The following is a 7,749-nucleotide window of genomic DNA, read 5'->3' as shown; positions in this document are numbered from 1 at the left end:
GTCAACTTTTGAATTCTATTTTTCCTAAAGACAACATCAAGCAAACAAACACAATATTTGTTGATGATTAATTCAACAAATATTAATTGAGCACTTAGTATATGCCAAGTCCCATTATAGGCCCTGGCAATACGGCCGAAAGATAAAAATTTCTGCCTTAGTGATGCTAACAGTCTAGTGGGAAGAGATAGACCAATGAATAAAAATAAACTCATAGTATTTACTAGTAGTGTGCCCAATGGTGGTAAATGCTATGGAATAATAAATGCTACCTCTTCTAGAGAACTTTTGTGTGTCAATGTTCTAAGCACTTTATATATGTGAACCTATTCTGTTCTCCCTAAACATTATTATTATATCACCATTTTATGGATGAGAATACTGAGGCCGTGTGAGATTGATGTCACCAACCCAAGATCATGCATCTGGGAAACAGAAGAGCCAAGATTCCCCCCTGTGCAGTATAGGCCAGAGTCCATGCTCTATGAGTGGTTGGTTCTCAGCCTTCCTGATGCCACGACCCTTTAATACAGTTCCTCATGATATCGTGACCCCAACCATAAAATTATTTTCGTTGCTACTTCATAACTGTAATTTTGCTACTCTTATGAATCGTAATGTAAATATCTGATATGCAGGATGTATTTTCTGGGGTCGTGACCCACAGGTTGAGAACCGCTGCAAGTCATTGCAAGAGGAAGTCGGGTGGGGAGGGGGAGAAAGAAATACTTGGGTGGGTCAGGGTGGCAGTGTGATTTTAAATAGGGGCTTCATGGAAAATCCTACAAAGAGGTGAAGATGGGAGATAGGAGTTTATTTGAGCAAAGATCATTCCATTGTAAAAGCCCCAAGGCAGGAGGGAGAGAGGAGCAAGGAGGACAGAGGGGCTGGCCAAGCAGGAGTAGGGTGACCAAGGGGAGACCAGCCGGTGATGAGGCAAAGCTTCCTGGCTGGACTGCAGAGGGCTCCGAAATGCTCAGGAGTGCTGTGGCTTTTAGTCTGGTGAGTCTGAGGGGAGGAGTGACGTGGTCTAAATTTTTAATAACATCATTATTATTGTTGCTATGTTGGGAAGAGACTAAGGAACTCAGGGCAAAGGCAAGCTAAACCACTTAGAGGATTGTTGAACTCCAATAACCCAATAACTGCCACTGTGGTCACCAGACAGTGGGGATGGGCAGGTCTGACTTCCCACCTGGAGTCATTCTGAAGTCAGTGTGAACATGTGCCCTGAGCTGAGCAGCTCTGCAGACCTACTGGGGAGGATGGGGGTAGATTCTGGTCACCACTGAGGAAATGCGAGTTTCTGGTCTCGGCCACCTTGTGCTCACAAAATATTAATGACTGCTATTTTTCATAGCAGTCATTAATGGGAAGACTGACTTGTGCACAGTTCATTCCACATAACCTCACCTCACTTATTTCCCCCCAGGATTGTGAGTCATTCTCTCAACTGTTACTTTCATGGAGATGAGATGACTGTGGCCTCTGTAACTCTTGGCCCATCGCTCTCTAACTTCCAAGAGTGCAAGATAGGATTTCCTATTTCCCACCCACCAAACTCGACTCCACGGCTTCTCTCTCTTCCTTTTTGCCACTCTATTTCTTAACCACCAGTTACCCTGGTTCAGACTTTTAGTTGTAACTCAATCTTCCTTGGATTGTTGCTCTCAACCAAATAATTTTAATTCCTATAAATTATGCCTCATAGACTTCTTCCCATTCATAGACTTCAGTTGCTAGGGACTCTTCCTTGCAGTTTCCCTTCCCCAGGAAAACTCTGATAGCCTCCTAACTGGTCACAATCCCCAGACTTGCCCCTCACTCCAGAATCCTCTGAGCTCCACATGCCAGAGCAAGCTGTGATCCTGGATTCAAAATCTTCAACTGTTCCTGTTGCCTAGTGTACCAGACACAAGGGCCCCAGTTTGTAGTCCCTACACCTTACAATGTGTCAAAACCTGGCCCCAGCTTCATTATTCCCTTGTATAACCTATACATATCTAACTCTCTGACAGAGGATGTGCAAACTTCTGACTACATTCTGAGCCTTCCTGTCTCATGCTCTAAGTCCCAGACATCCTCTCCCAGCTCTCTCCAGTTCTCTCTGTATGAGGCTTGCTTAGTGCTCCAAACTGGAAGCATTTTCTGTCTCTTCTAACACACCGCACTTGTCTTGCACAGTTGTGATACAGATGTCTATCTCTGTCCTATTATACCACTACTAGAGGCCTGATGCATGAAATTCATGCACAGATAGGGTCCCTAGGCCTGGCCTGTGATCAGAGCTGATCTTCCCCAGCTGCCAGCAGCCAGCCCTGCCTTCCGTCAATGCCTGTTGCCGTTTGTGTGTGGGGCGACCAGCTGGGCAATCGAGGCCCTCCTCGCTCGCACCTGCCTTAGCCTGGTGCCACCTGCATTCACCACCACCCACCTCCAGTTTCCCATCCCCCATCAAGCAATTGGAGCCTGCTGGCTGGGGGGTGGGGGGGGTGGAGAAGGGGAGGGGTGCTATTGGGTGATTGAGGTCTGCGGCTGGAGGCAGCTCCTGCATTTAGCGTCTGACCCCTGGTGGTCAGTGCATGTCATAGCGATCTGTCATTCTGCTGTCTGGCTGATTTGCATATTATACTTTTATATATGTAGATGACCTTGAAAGCAGAAAGTTAAAGGTATTCTTAAATATTTCTAGAGGGGAGGACTTCAGTTGCTAGGGACTCATTTATTCATTAATTTCTTTATTCCACAACTACAGAAAGTCAGACATTGTTGAGGCCACAAAGACATTAAGATACTGTTACTTCTTCAATATGCTTGAAGTAATTTACACAACATGAAATAACTTACAAATTACAGTAGTGATAATCCAACCATACTCAGTTAACAATTATGTCTTGTGCTACCTTCTACTCCCACCCTCATAAATCAAGGTAATTACTCGGCAATCTGGCTAGGTCGTGTAAGGCAGAAGAGTTGTTCATGTCTTGTGTCAAATGGTGAATAGGGAGGGGGAGAAAAAGGGTAAATTACCCTGCTTCCATCTGTGCCCACTCAGCTTTAAATCTCCAGGAAAAATATGCTCAGGATGGTCAAAGAGAGATCCTCCCAACTGTGCATATCAAAGTAGAAAGGGAGCTGACTGTAGTAAGTGTGTGAGCACATATGAAACTTTAGGTTGATCTTTTATGTTTGAGAGAGAGCATGGACAATCCTAATCGATTTAAAAGGTTAGTCCGCCTGCTCTGACTGTACACAAAGCAAGCAGAGCAGGGCTCTGAAGGTCTCAATGTGACATGTGCTGCACATTTTAAAGATGCCCCAATGAAATGAAAACACTATGGTCTGCTCAAGCTAAAGTGCAACTCTGGTATCTTACCGGCCCCTAATGCAACAATATCTAACATGCCGAGATTTTAAAATGTGTTTTTATCAGAAGAGAGACTCAGAGAGAGGACAGATGAATAGTTTAAATGACCCTTAAAACCAAAAATGAACAAAATATGTACAATGCAAGCCGGTGTGTTGTCGGGGTTGGGAACATGGCCTTCGGAGCACGTCTGCCTGGGCTGGAACCCAACTCACTGGCTGTGTGACCTTGGACATGTCACTGCAAATGAAGACAATGACAGTATTTACTTTAAAAGTGTTCTTGTTAGTGTTAAATTAGTTAACATTTATGAAATGATTAGAACAGTACCTGGCAATAATTAGCACCATATAAGAGTTTATTAAAATAGAAAATAATTTCTTAGACTTCATCCTTTTTTTCCCTCTTTAAACTTTACCTTTTTATATTAAAAAAAAAATAGGTCACACAGCCCATCAATGGCCTCGCCTAGTATGGGAACCCTTGATGACCTCATCATTATCCGGAGGCAACACCCAATTTCCAGCCAACACGATTTGTCAGAAAAGAAGAGGGGCAACTTTTGCCATATCCAGTAAAATTTTACACTGACTACTCTACTAAATGGAAGAAAAACATCCAAAGAGGAAGAAAATATTTCCCAAATGCTAATTGAATAGACCTAAATAAATGGAAGCTCTGTAGGAATGTAAGCCTCTGGATAGAGAGACACAAATGCTGCGCCATTAACGAGTATCACATGCAGTCCTGTGGGCAGAGGGATCCCCCCAGTGGGCCCTCTTTATGCCTTGTTTCCTCCTTTATGTGCAATTTCATCTTTCTGGGGCCTATATAAATCTCTCTCTGCCTGTATTATCTTCCCATTACGAGCGAGCAGCCATAATGACAGCCACCTGTTTTAATGGCAGAGCCAGGATGTCATCATTTTCAGCAGAGTGTTGTTTTTTTTATGCCACCCCCACCCTCATGAAGTTATAAGCCTTTTCCAGAGCACCTGTTCCCCCTCTAGTTTTAAAAGGTAAATTCCTCCCAGAGGGGCCCCCCTGCTCATAACCCAATTCCCCGCTATGCGATCTGTATAAATCTTGCACTTTTGGTCGCTATGGTTTTCTCAATCAAACCAGCAGGGGGAAAGGGGAGAAGATGGAAACATATTGTTCCAGAATGCACATTACCATACCGTAATAGCCCCATCAGAAATTTGTCAACATAGTTAACTGCCACCTTCCTGGGCTTCCATCCTGGAACAGCTGCTGACACTGTTGACAGTCCCTTGCTGTCACTAACTCTTGGACATTAGCTATGCAGCATCCACAGTGACTGCCATGAACACCATTTGCCACTCAGATGAACACGGAGGTTCACAAAGACAGCACCACCTATAGTGTCCCTGGAACGACACTCCCAGGCTTACCGACACCATTGGGTCAGCGAGGCACAGGTTTCACCACTATCGAAGCTGTTCTGGTGAGCCCAGCTATGCCCAGGACACATGGCTCTCAATTGGCCCATGGTCCTCCAGGCTACACAGGCCTCAGGTCTGGAGCTGGCCCCTCCTCTTACCAGCCAAAAGATCAGATCTTGTCATTTCTCTGACAGATCTTGTCATTTCTCTTGTCATTTCTCTGACAAAAGGCTCTGGTGAGGACAGGTGACATATGCCAGAGTCTGGCAGGATGCTGTTTTGCAGCACCTGCTACCTGCTTTCCCACGTCCCCTGAACACCTAAGTCCTGAGTATTTCCAAAGAGCACAAAAATGAAGCCGTCTCCGACTTGCCAGCTCTAACTGCTCTCTTCCTGGCCACACTAGACAGAGTTCCCCTCTTCCTCTCTTCTTGTCTGTGCTCCTGCATGCACGTGACCCCACTGCTAAAGTGCAGGTGGCAAGGTAGGAGGGAGGGGATATTCTGTCAACTATCCCCATCTGCCACCCTCTACCCGTTCTTCCTGCCCCAATGTCAGGCTCATTAGCAGCATCCCCTGCTGCTGGGCAATCTCCCTACTGTCCCAGTCTCCTTTTGCACTGAATGTCTTGGAGACCTATCGACACCACCAGTCCCATAGATTTATCCTGAATTCACACACACCTTTGCTTCCTTCCATTCTGTTTAAATGGAAGCATTCCTTCTCCTCTTTTAGCTAATCCTCTACCTCAGCTCTGTGTCCCATGCCTTCTTACCTTCTTGGGGCTACTCCCCCTTTCCTGCCCTCTCTACTGATTTCTTATATGCATTTATTTTTTTAATTTTTATTTTTTTGCTGGAGGAATTATTTTTATTCACAATCTCCTCTCTATCTATTCAAGTCCTTTTAATACTCCCCAACAGGATGTCATCTACATTTAGATTTTTTTTCTTTATTGATTAAGGTATTACATATGTGTCCTTATCTCCCCATTGCCCTCCCCTCCCCACTCATGCCCTCACCCCCCTGGTGTCTGTGTCCACTGGTTAGGCTTATATGCTTGCATACAAGTCCTTTGGTTGGTCTTTCCTCCTTACCCCCACCCTCCCCTTCCGTCCCTCTGAGGTTTGACAATCTGATTGATGCTTCTCTGTTTCTGGATCGGTTTTTTGTTCATCAGTTTATGTTGTTCAGTATGAAAATAGGGTTGCATATATCCTTTCTGATTGGTGTTTCTGTTTTGTTGGGATATATTCCTAGAAGTGGGATCATGGGGTCAAATGGGAGTTCCATTTTTAGTTTTTTGAGGAAACTCCATACTGTTCTTCATAGTGGCTGCACCAGACTGCATTCCCACCAGCAGTGCATGAGGGTTCCTTTTTCTCTGCATCCTCGCCAGCACTTGTCGTTTGTTGATTTGTTGATGATAGCCATTCTGACAGGCTATCCTGTCAGATGGTACCACAGTGTCATTTTGTATGCATTTAAAAATGTGTATGTTTATTCTCTCTTTAAGATACATCCTTCCTCAAAGTCACCAGCCACCACTGCTTCTTTCTTATCCCCTTTGAAGTTGAGCTTCTTAAATGAATCATCTAGACTTGCTCACTTACTACTCATGTCTAAGTCCACTCCCATCTGGCTACCTTCTTACTTCTCAGGTCAATACTTCTCCTAGATACACCTTTGCACTGCTCCTCCGTGATTATAATTACTGAGCTGCCAAAGTGGTCAAGGGTATTAAATGCTACCAAGAGACTAAGCAATATATGTACTGACATGTCTACACATGGGATTAGATTGAGCTACACCTGGGTCACTGGCAACCTTTGTAAAATTTTATTGGTGGGAGGAAGGTTCATATCTCTCATTCAGCAAATCAACTACCTACACCCCATAAGGAAAAATGACTGAAGAGGCTCCAAGTCACATACCTAGATAAATCCAGTACTAGAACAGGAACCTTGACTTACCAGTTCAACATATGCCCAAGACATGCTGATAGTTGTTCCATAGTGAGTATAGACTGAGCTTCCCTTCTCCTTTGTGGGAAGAGCACTCCCCTTAAGCCTACCCTCAGAAGGTCAAGTTACAGAGTCCATTCAGGAGCCATCTTGGGTAGGGAAGAGAAGTAGTTCATTGAGAAGTGTTTTGCCCAAGGCTCTAGAGTCCTACCAGAGTATCCCACACTTTCTAAGTCCAGTTCTATGTCAGTCACCCCCTTGTTCCCTATCATAATTCACTCATTCTACTCAGAAGTGCACACTTCAGCTTCTGCTCCTGAGATTTCATCTAGGTTCCAGATCTGAATGTCATACTCCTTTCAAAGTTTAACCAACTCTTCCTTCAGCCCCATGTGAGAGCACTGCCCCTCAAGGTAGTTGTTTGATAGTGCTACCCATTTCTTCACCCATAAGAGCAGATTTATGGGGCCTGCCCTGAGCCTATCCTGGGCTGCAACTCCAGTTCCTTTCTAGCCAAAGTGGGACAATTTTCTATTATTGAAGAAATAATTACCACATTGCTTGTGACCCTATGGTTTTTCTTCTTTACCCTTGTGCACCAGGCCTCTAGTCCTATCTAATAAAAGGGAAACATGGCAATTAGTGTACGACCGCTACCCTTCCCATTGGGTAATCAGGGCGATATGCAAATTAACTGCCAGCCAAGATGGCGGCCGGCAGCCAGGCAGCTGGAAGCTAACATGAGGCTTGCTTGTTTCAGTGACAGAGGAAACCAACGTTCCCCACCTGCCATGACGGCCTCTGAGCTTGCAGTTTGAAACATTGTAACAAATATAGAAGCTAAACAAAACCCCAGAAACCAGCTTTCAGCGAGCTGGGATCTCAGAGCTGGAGTTGATACAGTGTTTCGATTATAGAACACAAAGCAGTCAAGGTTTCCGCTTTCAGCAGCAGAGGTCTCAGAGCTGGAGCCAGAGCTAAAGCTGGACCAGAATTAATAAAAGAAGAAAAAA

General features: G+C 44.7%; 1 long non-coding RNA gene across 1 annotated transcript in view; it reads left to right on the top strand.

Moving 5' to 3' along the window:
- LOC107182898 overlaps nt 1–7,749 on the top strand; it is a 15,607-nt gene that overhangs the window by 2,495 nt on the left and 5,363 nt on the right. Inside the window, exon 2 of the long non-coding RNA XR_001513657.1 lies at nt 1,640–1,641. This is a non-coding gene — a long non-coding RNA (uncharacterized LOC107182898). The remainder of the gene's footprint in view (nt 1–1,639; nt 1,642–7,749) is intronic.

This window comes from Myotis davidii, unplaced genomic scaffold (assembly GCF_000327345.1).
Source record: "Myotis davidii unplaced genomic scaffold, ASM32734v1 scaffold3390, whole genome shotgun sequence".
Classification (NCBI taxonomy): Eukaryota; Metazoa; Chordata; class Mammalia; order Chiroptera; family Vespertilionidae; genus Myotis; species Myotis davidii.
This window is presented reverse-complemented; position numbering and strand designations above follow the sequence as displayed.